Source organism: Podarcis gaigeae (assembly GCF_964106915.1).
Source record: "Podarcis gaigeae genome assembly, chromosome: 1".
NCBI classification, from domain to species: Eukaryota; Metazoa; Chordata; class Lepidosauria; order Squamata; family Lacertidae; genus Podarcis; species Podarcis gaigeae.
Window position 1 is genome coordinate 48,185,653 of NC_139678.1, and position 12,610 is coordinate 48,198,262.

Genomic DNA, 12,610 nt, shown 5'->3' on the forward strand with positions numbered 1-12,610 from the left:
CAATTCAGTATGATATTGTTTGTACATTTCATTTAGGCCTATCTCTGTATTGTTTTTACAACAGAATTACATTAAAAAAAAATCCTGTCAACTCACATCAAAATGTCGTTTTCTTTGCTGAAACCTTTTATTAAGAAATAATAAATTAAATATTGGAATTTCTGTGAAAGAATTCATTACAAGGTGAACTGCATGAGGAATTGAATGGGTGGCTGGGGGTGGGTTTGAGGAGAGGCGGAAAGAAGAGCTACTCTGTCCGTGGCTAGGGGGCACAATCTGGATGTTTCTGCTGGGGCAAAGATCACCTGGCTACAGCTCTGCACACAATAGCAAAAAAAGATTTTCTAGGTGATGGGGTACAATGATATAAATTAGCTAGTTACAGTGAAGGGGGAGGTAAAGACAAATGCCCAAGAGGAGGAACAATATGATCTTGTCCAGACAAGGCCAATCCTTGTTCCTCTTGCAAAAATACCAGGAAGTAGAGTGCAAACAGGGATAGAGTACCAGATGAGGTATGGACTGTTCATGCAGAAATCAACAGCAAATGACAAACAAACAAAAACCCCACCACTCAAACCCCCCCACTACTCTGCTTATTTGTATGCACTCTAAAGTATGCAGCTCAGCAACAACAACAATGGCACATAATTCTTGCAAGCAAAAGTTGTTCCCATGCCTACCAGGTATAAGAAATGAATCAGTCACTACATTAAAAAAAATAATGTTAGTAGGTTAGGAAATAAGCATAATCATCTATAATTTAGACATGCCTAAAACAGGACACACAAAAAGTCACAAAACTGCAGTTTAAGAGAGCCACTAATTTGTGTCATAATGCACAGCACTTAGTGGAGAAGAAAGAGGCATTCACTTACACTGGCTACTGTGCTATGGAGCATGATGGTTTTATACATATTGATGTGTGAGAGTAGCTTAATGAGCACAATTCTATTGCTTGTTAACTTTGAAGCAGGCCCCACTGTATTCAATGGGAGTTATTTCTTAGTAACTAGTGTTTAGAACAGCAGCTTTAGTTTGTGCTACTGGTCTAGACTAAGGTTACCAGATTTTTTCCAAAGAATCTGGGGACACTTTATTCTTTTTGAAAAGAGAGGAAAAAAGTTATTTTAAAAAGATATTTTTTTAAAAAAAATTAAGAAGTCATATCTTCTCTTCTGTGGTCTCCTCTGTTGCAAGGCCTTCCTCTGGGCTCTGGCCTGCAATCTTGGAGTGCTAGCCGCCATGGAGTAGGCTCAGGTTGGGCCTGGGCTGGGCTGTCCTTGCCTTCCCAGTGTTCTCCTAACTATCCTCAGTGGCGGCAGCAGCAGTGGCATGGCAAAACCGGGACTCCCCTCTTTCTTCTCCTTCCTCTTTCTCTCTCTTCCTTCTCCTTCTTCTCTCCTCCTTCTCCCTGCGTCGGCTCTGGGCTTTTCCTGGTCCCAGAGCACCGCTGGGCAGTTGGCCAGGCACTCTCGCTTCTGGCTCGATTTGGGTCGTGGGGGGGGGGTCAGCAGTTCCCCCAGTTGACGCGCCGGCGTCCCTGGTTCCCCCTCCGCAGTGGCGGTGGCAGCAGCAGTCTCAGCAGCCCGGAGCCAGCCTGGTAGCGCAGTTGGCTCTGGCTGGCTTCAGGAGCTGTTCATTGCTCTGGCGCCCGCCATTTTGCCTCACCAGAAGTCCCCATATGATGTGTCTTGTGCCGTTGAACCAATCACGCAACATTCATTCCCTACTAAAAAACCTATAACGCTTAAAATATAAATCCGGGGACATTAAATGAAATCCGGGGACATTGAATGAAATCCGGGGATGGATTTTGTCCGGGGACAGATTTGTAAATCCAGAGTCTGTCCCCGGGAAACATTGATGTCTGGTAACCATAGTCTAGACCCCACTCTTCATATGCTCAGTTGCTACCTCAAATGGTCCCCGAGTCATGCCTCATCCATATGTACCTTTTGCCCTGCACTTTCTAGGCACAGGTCCATGCTCCCCCCCCCCCCCGCCGCCCATTGCTTTCCCCAGGGAAACCCGATTTTATTGTTGAATCAGAGCAAGCAGCAATTTGGGTTTTCTACAGATTGTTGTTTGCTCCAATTCAGCGGCAAATAGCACCGCCAGGGGTGGGTGACAACCCTGTCAGACACAGACCTGGAAAGCCTGGTCCTGTGCCCAGAAATGCAGAACAAATATAAGTATGGATGGGCCCTCAGGGGAGAACTATGGACACTGTTTAGGTAGAGTTGATGCTCCTGAAAACCAGCTGAGAACTGGGATTGTGAGTGTGTCAACATGTTAAGAGACTTTGGCTGTCTACACACCCTCAAAACACATTCAAAGCACATTCTTCTCCTCAAAGAGTTCTGGGTATTGCCTGTGTCCACAGCACCTGGTTTGGGACTCAGACTAAGTAGGAGTGAGACGAAAACCCCATTTCCTATGGTTGACAGAAGGATGGAGATGTGAATCTGCATGCTAGTTAGGTTCACCCTTCCTAATGGTTCTGTCTGCCACACCGCCACTGTCTCGGGTTTGCCAGTGTGAGGGGAGAGAGGGACTTGCAATCAGTACACAGACTTATTCCTCCTGGTATCCTCACAGAGCTTCTGCTGCCTTAAGGACAAATGAGTCTTAAAGAATAACTGCAGCTGAAAATGGAATCCCTTCCTCTTAGGTCTCTGCTCTAAACAATTGAAATACTGTGAGGCTTGAGACAGATTCTGCCTCTGAGGAAAACATGGGAGTCTGCTCAGACCTTTCTAGAACCTTGGTGAGCTAATCTGCCCTACATTGCATATTGAAAAGTGAGATATGGGAGCACTCCTAGGCTGTATAGAAGGAACTTTGGAAATGGTACTTGGAAAATGAATTAGCCGGCAACTAATCTGCTCTTATCCGTGTTTCTGTGAACTGGATTCTTTTATTCTGTCTTCCAAAGCTGAGATTTTAGCAGATTTCAAACAGAATAAAAATAAAACAGAAAATAGGCATATTTGGACTGATTACTCAACAGGGGTCGTTTGTGACAGGAAGTGCAGCTGTGTGACTAATAGGCCTGACTTTTTCTTGGCTTCTTTCCCCTTCAAAATACTTGTTTACTGCTTGGGTTCTAAAAAAACAAAAAACAAAACAAAAAACAGAATGGCAAAAGCTAGCAATATTCCAGGAAAAAATGGTCTGTGCAATAAGCAAAGGCAGTAAATTTTACAGAAAATCAGGGCTACAGAACACTCCTCCAAATATTCCTTCCAGGCTCCTGACTCACGTCATCTCTCCCCCTGCTTCTCTCAAAACATATGTCTAGCAGATCCCTTTTTCTCCTGAGGGGAGGGGAAGCATATGAATCATATTTTGAACATTTAACTCTGGAATTCCTGAGAAGAAAACTAACTCCAAGGAAACAAAGGGACTTTGTGCATTTTGCACTTTATCCATTGCTATTGCTGGTTCCTAATAATCATTTTGCTTTAATCAGAAGTTGGAAAACACTTTTGCACACCGTGAAGATAAGAATCTGATCTTGATATGATGGGAAGGTTCATAGCATCACATGAACCATAATCAACAAAGCTAATAATGTTATTGGTGTAAACTGAGAGGTAAAGAAATGCCAAGGTATAGCATTGAACGCATGAGGGATCAAAGATATGAACTGTGGTGAGGGAAATTTCCAGGAGTCAAGAGTGCCTATGGACACTTCCATTTACCCCACACTTCCTTAGAATTTGCATTGGATCAGTGGCACTGGTTTAAAAGCTTTTAATTTATGTTCCAAAGCAGAAACTGTCAGGTGTAAGACCCACATGATTTGAAGAACTGTTACAAAAATTAAGCCCTAAAAGGAACACAAGAATGAAATGACAATCTCTTCTGGGGTTCTGATCTACTTTAACTGAGGTTATTCAAGAGGGAAACCTAACATAACATACTTGCCATGCAAAAACCACTTGAATACTGCCATGGATTTCATCGAGTATGGATTTTGAAGACTAAACAGAAATAATAGAAAAATCTGCTCTTGGTAAAACATCGCTGGTAGAGGAAGTCAGAAGAGTTACATTCTTTCTGGTTTGTATATTCTTTAGATGCAAACATAATGAATAAAGCAGGATTGTCTCTATTTCAAATTAGCTCAGAATGTATGCTTCATGCACCACTTCATGGCAACTGTTGCTGAGGGGGGAAATTCATGCAAGTTTATAGAGCACTTGGACAGAACCACTATAGAAATACAGAAGACTAAAGTGGCCCAACTGTCCCATTGAGGGATATTCAGCAGGGGTAGCCAACATGGTGCCCTCCAGATGTTGTGGGCTACAACACTCATCATCCTTGACCATCGATTGTGCTATTTGGGGCTGAGTTGTAGTCCAAAACATATAGAGGGCAGTGTATTTGCTACCCGTGGTGTAGGGCATGAACTGAAGTTTAGAAGCAAATACATTTATATTCAACAGTAACAAATGATTCTTCTTCTTATTTCAGTTTGACCAAATATTTTAAGTGTTTCTCTTTCAATGCAATGGCAAAAGATTGCAAAGAGCTCAGAACAGTTGCATTTCAGTCAAAAGGTGGTTGCGTTTCTCCAGCAGCACAATGATTCAGGGGCATACATCTGGTAGAGGGCTTAGCGATTCTTGAAACAAACTATGGTATATTTAAGATAGAATAGTATGTTCTACCTGAAGGGTACAGAAACTCACATTTGCCTTTAATCTCTTCTTGTTTTTTCTGCCACAATCAGACTTCAATTCCAGATGTTTCCCTTCAGGCTGGTTTGGAGCATGACAGGGTTGCTATTTTCACAGAATAAATAGTCTGGGATGTACATACAGTTACAGTCTACACACTCAAATATGCCCATTCTTGGAGATTGCTAACATTTCATTTCTCACCGGGTGGCTAACATATGGGCTGCCAGCATTTGAGGTATGTTAGCAGGGGGTTGAGTGTAGCATTTTCCATGCACTGCATACATTCCAATGTACAGTAGAAACTGCGTTTCTAGGGGCTTAGTTCCAATGAGCTTTCAGTTGCTATTGACATACATTCCCTTTTTTGAAAAGTCCTCACAATTTAGTTAAGAAATGTTCAGGAGAAATAGGCTCACTTTTCCAATAGCAAGCTATTTTTGAAAAGTCTATTAAAATCACTTTTAAAAGGCAAATTCATTGATTGCTGAAACACCTTCTTGTCAATCTGGCAAGAGTAAAAGTACATTTATTGTCTCCATCACCATTAAGAGATCAGGTTTACTGGGGCCAGTTCAAGCCTTGGTAAAACTCCATGGCAGTCAAGTAAGGGTTGTGGCGTGGCTGAATTCTCTGTGTGTGTCAGCTGCCACATCACAGAGTCTGATGTCAGGGCAGAGGTCAGGTGGCAAGCCATAAAATATGGTTTTTTAAGTTTAGTCCTGTTTGTTTGTGTTCTGAATATTTGTGTCTGATGTAAACACTTGAGCAGCCAAAAACCTTCCAGAACAAAGCCTGTAAACAGCTAGATGTGATCCATTAAAGATTTACTTGTCCTATATGTCTCACCATGTACTCACCTGACATTTTTCCCACCAAGAAAAGCTAAGAAGGGAGTGAGCAATGGGAAGAAAAGTAATAAGGATATGATGGATTTGCAGGATACCGCCTCTCCCTGAAAAAAACCTCCACACGTTAGTGGTGTGGTAAAACTGAAGCAGTGTTATTTTCCCTTCTTCAAACTGGCACAATTTCCAGCATGTTGATGATACTGATCCCATTTCAGCTTTTGTATGGGGTCAGGTATGTGTGTATCATACTTACCTTTCCCCTCACTCTTTCCAGGCACAGTCCACAGACTTTAAAGATTCGTGTCCGCAAACCTTTTTTCCCTTCTGAAACTTTCCCTGTGAAAACATACACTTTAGCGCTCAATTGAAAACATACACTTTAGCGCATCAATTCAAGTTTTCTGCAGGTTGCTGTTTGCTCTGATTGAGTCGGTTTTCGCAGGGAAAGCTCCAGAGTACTTTTGTACTGTTTTATTGTTGTTAGCCGCCCTGAGCCTGGCTTCGGCTGGGGAGGGCGGGATATAAATAATTTTTTTTATTATTATTTATTAGAGAGAAAAAAGGGTGTTCATGGACATGAATTGTTAAAGACTGTGGACTGTGCCTGGAAAGAACGCAGGATAAGCCCACAGAGTCCACAAACTAACACCAAATTTTATGGGGAGGGGGGGAGAGTTGAAGCGAATCTGCAAAAATAATAATAATAAATAAATCCCCTCAGATTTACCTTTGAATTTTGATGGTTACTATTCTCCAACTGTGAGTGCTTGGCAAGTATTTGCTCTTCAGCATCAGCATTTGACTTTGCAAAATTTTGCAGTAGCAGGCAGTATTTGCCATTTGAGACGAAGCTGCAGTCATTACTTTATGATGCCAGATGTAATGAGAAGGTGAGTCATATACCACACAGCACAACACTGAAAAAGGGGCAAAAAACCTCTCCCTCCTGATTTGTTAAATAACTGATTTCTACATATCCCAGAATTCTCAAAGCACTTTAAATGTTTTTCTTCCTCAGGTGATACTCTTTCTCAATAGCTTCATAAACATCATATGTCCACTTGAGCAATGTAATTTTTGTATATGAGGGTATACCTCAGTAGCAGAGCATGTGAAGAAGATCCCAGAAGGTCCCAATTTCAATCCCTGGCATCTCTAAGTAGGGTTGGTCAAATCCCCTGTCTGAAACCTTGGAGAGCTAAAGTCAGTCAGGGGAGACAATGTTGAGCTAGATGGATCAATGGTTTCACTTAGTATAAGGCAGCTTCCTGTGTTATACAATAGATACACAAACAGAAAAGACTGCTGTCTCTAAGCAAAACTATTATTTTGCACTCAACATCTGACAGTCCACTTGACAGTGTTGGGCATGTGGCAATCAATGTTATTGACAGCAGATATGTAGTAACCATCAGTATTTGACACCTGACTTTCAACAGAATTTAGAGAACTGGATATTAACTTCATCCATCTAGTCAATCAAAACAGTTTAATTTTGCCTTCCAAGTCCAGCACTCGAACCATGGACTACAGTGGCTATCAAGCTAAGAAACGGCCTACTCTGAGATTGCTCTAGCTGTAATTTTTGAACAGCCTTTAGAGAAACCAGATTCCAATTACCTTGAATTAAATGGACTTATAAATGAAACTCTTTGGCTGTTTTGAGTTATATTTCTGAGAAAGTTATCCTTAAAATGTGGCATAAGTTTCTTTCCACGGAGCTATCATCTTGGTGTTTTTTTCTGGAATTCTTGCTACAGCTGCATGATCCCTTTTGTTATCATTGACAGGCCAATATGCCCAGAGGCTCAATTTAAGAACTGAGAGGTACCAATGCTGAATCCTGCCTGGAAGCCATTCACCTGGATTCCATGCTGCCAAATTCCAGGTGTGTGGTTGTTGGCTGTGATCACCTCATGGTGAGGGAAAGGTACCCTACAGACACCCAGAGGCATTTTATTAGTTCACGTGTTCTAGGGATGAGTCCAGGCATCTAAAATAAGATCTGAGGCTCAGCCCTAGCTCAAAGTAAGCATTAAGTTAGTAAATTAATAAGTTAGCAAGTTAGTAATCTGCAGAGTAGTTCAAAATCTCTGGGCTTTCGTGCTGGCTGTAGATGCAAAGCCTGGCACTGTTGGATTGTGCACAAATTCACTGATGGATATGTGTTCTAGTTTTTTAATTTGTAATGTTGCTATTGTACAACTCCAATTGTATAATGAAAATATACACGTGATGTCTACCCAGTGCAAAGCAGCTGTGAAGAAGGTGAATTCCATGTTGGGAATTGAAAATGGTAGTGTTCATTACCACAGGATAGTTACCAACTTGGGCAGCTTTAAAAGCAATTCCCCTTGGCATCTGGGTTGGCCATGGGGAGAACAGGAGGCTAGACTAGATTTAGTGTTGAAGGCCTTAGTCATATCAGTAAATGCCATATACAGGGGTTGGTTTTGCTCTCTGAATTTTTTTTTTAAGCTGTCCAGCGGAAAAAAATCATGTCCACTGTTCCCCTAGAAGGTCTAAAACCATTTTGGGATTCAGGAAGGGTCGCCTTGGATATTGTTGAGAGACGGTTTGCTAAGATCCTTGCAAGAATTTTGCCGGCTGCAGCTAATAGAGAGGTGCCTTGATAGTTTCTGTAATCGGTTCTGTCACCTTTTGTTTTAAGAGATTGATAATTTTGGCATTCCTAAAATCTGCTGGGATCTCCTCTCTCTCCCAGATTTTTTTGATGAGTTTGTGCAGATGCCTGATAATTGTCTGCCAAAGCAACTACTCTATTTCAAACTTAAAAATGGAAAGTGTAATGTTGGTGGCCAACAAAAGAGGTTTAAAGACTCTCTCAAGGCAATTTTTTAAAAATGTAGTATAAACACCAACAACTGAGAAACACTGGCCTGCAATTGCTCCAATTGGAGAATAGCCTTTACCAAAGGTGTCATGGGCTTTGAAGATGCTCGAACTCAGGACGAAAGGAAGAAACGAGCTAAGAGGAAGACACGCTTGGCAAACCCTCACCACGATCAACTCCTGCCCGGAAACCAATGTCCCCACTGTGGAAGGGCGTGCAGATCTAGAATTAGCCTCCACAGTGACTCATGGACTCACTGTTAAAACCGTGTTTATGGAAGACAATCTTACTTGGTTACGAGTGATCGCCAAGAAGAAGAGACTAGATGGGTCTTTGGTTGATGAAGTAGGCCTCTTTTTTATATTCTTATGATCACATCTTTAAATTATCTCTGTTGCCAGCACTAGCTATTTGGATACAATTATAATTTCCTCCCAAATAGAGTTTTCCAAGTGGCAAGCATTTTTGAAAATTGTATTTTTTCTTTCTTCAATTTCCCCTTCCCATTTTTTTGTTTTGTTTTGTTTGCCAACACCGGTTATTGGTGGCAGTTCTGCCATTTTAAGAGTTGGAGAAGTGAGGTTCTTTTGCACGTACTCATATGCTACAGAGGCCAAGACCAAGACTTCCTCAAAAAGGTCAGTTTTATATAGAAAAGCAAGCAGGCTAATCGCCTCCCCTCGCTGCCTTTTCCTAAGGCTCTTGGCATCTGGCCCTGTTATGTGCAACCCGCGGTTTGACCAATGCTTCCTCTTGTTTGCTACTGCATACTCAACTAAACTGTATAACTGAAGGGAAGCTTATGCCAGTTATTAGTGCTGAGGCAACCCATGCCCCCAGATGAGGGGGTAGTTTCATGAAGCATTTCCTTCTGGAGCCTCTGCTTTCAAGGGAAAAAGGTTATGTGAAGGGCTTTTCGCTCGTCTCTTATTAACTGGTTGTTGTTGTTGTTTTAAAAAATGTAAATACTAAATTTTCTTTTTTGTTGTTGTTTCAAGATTTAAATTAATTGCAGAAAAAATGTGAGGTACCTGTACCTTTTATTCTTCTAAACATTCCCTGTGCATTCATAGAGATGGGAGTCAAGTGGCACATCAAACATTCTCAAAAACCATTCTCCTAGGCTGCTTCTCCCTCATTCTCTTCCACCAAGTTCTGCACATGATCAACCCAAACAGCCAACTTACAGACTCACCAACAAAGTGTGCCACAAAATAGATTGGCTATTGGTAACGGTCTCTCTACAGCAGCCAGCTTCTCATATACACTACTTTTCTGGGCTGTAATTATTCCTATGTTGCTGCAGTATGTGCGTCGATACTGCAACCACTTGGGTGGGGCCAATCATGTGGTCTTTTCCAACCAATTACTTATCTGGTTGAAAGAACATGTACAATTGGTGCCCCCCTACCTACTTGGGGTCACACACATACACTACAGGACAGCAGATTCCATACAGTATTAGAGAAGTGTGAAGGGGGCATTGCTGCTTGTAAGTCCAGATGGAGAGAAGGAATAGTATTATTTTCCTGTCCCATCCTTACTGTAGAGTAAGAAAAAGTATTAACCACTGCTAAATGTTGGAGCATGACTTGAATATTAAATAAGGAGTGCTTACTACTGAAGAAGTATAGCTGAACCATGTTGGGTATACTTCTAAAGGCAACAAGACATTTGAAACTTTAGTATATATGAAGCAGACACCTGATATATAACTGTTTTTTTTTTTTTACGTTTTTCTCCCCACCACCCATCATTTGCAATAATATGATAAAGTACAAATTGATTAGCAGCTATTAGAAGCCCTAAAAGACATGGAATATGTAGTTTGGTGATGTGCAGAAGAGTCAGTACAAAACAAATGTAAGCTTGCTGCACGTAAAGGGAAATAATGTCACTGTTATTGTAACTAGAAAGTATGTTGGGCATGCCAAGCAACACTGAATCTAATCTTCTCTGGCTGCTTTTCTGCTCCCTAGGCTCTTCATCTATCTTTATCTCCCCTGTCCCCCAACTGAAAAAAAATAAGTACTTTTTGAGTACAAGCAATAAATCAAAAAGTCTCTGGTGTTCTGCATCAACTCCTCAGATTGTTTAAAATCCAGAAACTAACATACAAAATAAGACTGTTGAAACAGAACAGGCAGTAAGGAATATGGGACCCAGGAGCACAACAAAGTTTAGCATGTGGAAGGGAGAATGGAAATAAAACTTGGTATAAAGGAGAAGAGATCACAATGTCCTTCTCTGAAGTATCACAGATCATATTCTGACATGATATTGAATGCAAAACTATTATTCTAGAGATATAACTGACTGACTTTTGGAAGTATGGAGCCTAGTTTAGCACAAATGTCAATATAAAGTTTTCCAAGATGAAGCACATACCCTCATGGGACAGGACACTGAAAGACCATAAAAGAATGGGAGGAAAGTATTATTTGCTAATTATATAAATTACAGACCACTCTTAATTTCAATACAAATCCCACAGCAGATTGCAATAAACCATTAAGACCAACAAATATTGTTTAAAACCTCAGTACCAACCTTTTCAAATCTCCTATGGGTTTTTAGAGTATTATTTGCCTTTTGCTTTTGCTTTGTTTTCTGTGTGTGATTTTGTTAGCTGGAGAAACAAATATTTAAAAAACGCACACTTGACCTCAGTTCAACACAGTTCAACAACTATCTTTGCAGCCCTCCCAAGTATTCAGTCTGGTGGGGGGCAGCAGTTTAAAGAGAAAGTATCTAGCTACCTATTAAAAAATGGAAGGTGGGGTAGCTAGATACTTTCTCTTTAAACTGCTGCCCCCCACCAGACTGAATACTTGGAGAGTATCCTATTGATGGAAAAGTATGCAAAAAAAGGGGAGGGAGGGCTGCAGAGATAGTTGAGGCAAGACCCATTGGGGTTGAAGGAGTAGGGAAGAGGGAGTTTAGGAAAGGGGCCAACAAGAAACCTGAAGAGGGAGCAAGCAAAATGAAAGAGACACCAAGAAGACAGTGAGCCAGGGGAAAGCCTCATATGTTGTTGTTGTCGTTTAGTCGTTTAGTCATGTCCGACTCTTCGTGGCCCCATGGACCAGAGCACGCCAGGCACTCCTGTCTTCCACTGCCTCCCGCAGTTTGGTCAGACTCATGTTTGTAGCTTCGAGAACACTGTCCCACCATCTCATCCTCCGTCGTCCCCTTCTTCTTGTGCCCTCCATCTTTCCCAACATCAGGGTCTTTTCTAGGGAGTCTTCTCATGAGGTGGCCAAAGTATTGGAGCCTTAGCTTCAGGATCTGTCCTTCCAGTGAGCACTCAGGGCTGATTTCCTTAAGAATTGATAGGTTCGATCTTCTTGTAGTCCATGGGACTCTCAAGAGTCTCCTCCAGCACCATAATTCAAAAGCATCAATTCTTTGGCGATCAGCCTTCTTTATGGTACAGCTCTCGCTTCCATACATCACTACTGGGAAAACCATAGCTTTAACTATATAAAGCCTCATATATGGCTTGGCAATCACAAGGGTTGTGTGCAGATGGAAAGAATTAGGAGTGGAGAGGCAAAGGCACAAATTCAGTGAGATGGTGTGTGTGTGTGAATTTCACATGCCAAACTCAGACAACTAGCCAACTTTTGGATATCAGTAAGATATATTGCACTTCAGTTTGTAATTTGTCTTTGAACTTTTAAAATATATCTACTATATATTTTGGAAAGCTTGTTTGTCCAGCCACTATGCATTTGGACACCTTAGAGATCGTAACCAAGCTTTTCATGATGGTTCCTGAGATCAAGATGCAGGTTTCCCCTCTATGTTTGGATACAACTGGGTGCTATTTTGAATCAAGATGGCAGTCTGAACCTTTCACAACTGCAATGAACCATTGGTTTCAGAATTACACTGAATTTTTGGTTTCATAGAATTCCTGGGAAATGCTGGGTACAAGGTTGCTAGTTTTCTATAGTTTTCTTGAACACCCTTTAGGTTCTAAACATGTTGTGACCAGTGCTTCCCCTCCCCCCCCAGGGTACTCAAGAGTACGCAGTACCAGCTCCTCTTTTTTTGTTGTTAAAAAGTGTAACAACTTCATGGTGAGAAGCTGCACCTATTTTTCTAGAAAAGTAGTACTGATTGTGAACCATCTAATAACCCAGCAGTAATGGGACCAGTGTTACAGTGAGCAGGAAGAACCACCAGGACATAATGCTAGCAAACAGCAA

At 41.5% G+C, this 12,610-nt stretch overlaps 2 protein-coding genes across 21 annotated transcripts in view; one reads left to right on the forward strand and one right to left on the reverse strand.

The window, feature by feature from the left end:
- Positions 1-12,610, forward strand: part of LOC310848788 (uncharacterized protein) — a 137,402-nt gene that overhangs the window by 91,673 nt on the left and 33,119 nt on the right. Inside the window, exon 8 of one of the 5 annotated variants that reach the window (XR_014566607.1) lies at positions 7,333-7,415. The exons of the other annotated variants lie outside the window; for them this stretch is intronic. The gene's annotated coding sequence lies outside the window, so the exon portion shown is untranslated. Of the gene's footprint in view, positions 1-7,332; positions 7,416-12,610 lie in introns of those variants that run through there. 5 annotated transcript variants of the gene reach the window in all.
- The window catches only part of RAD51B (RAD51 paralog B), a 364,040-nt gene that overhangs the window by 59,156 nt on the left and 292,274 nt on the right, over positions 1-12,610 (reverse strand). The gene's annotated exons all lie outside the window — the stretch shown is intronic.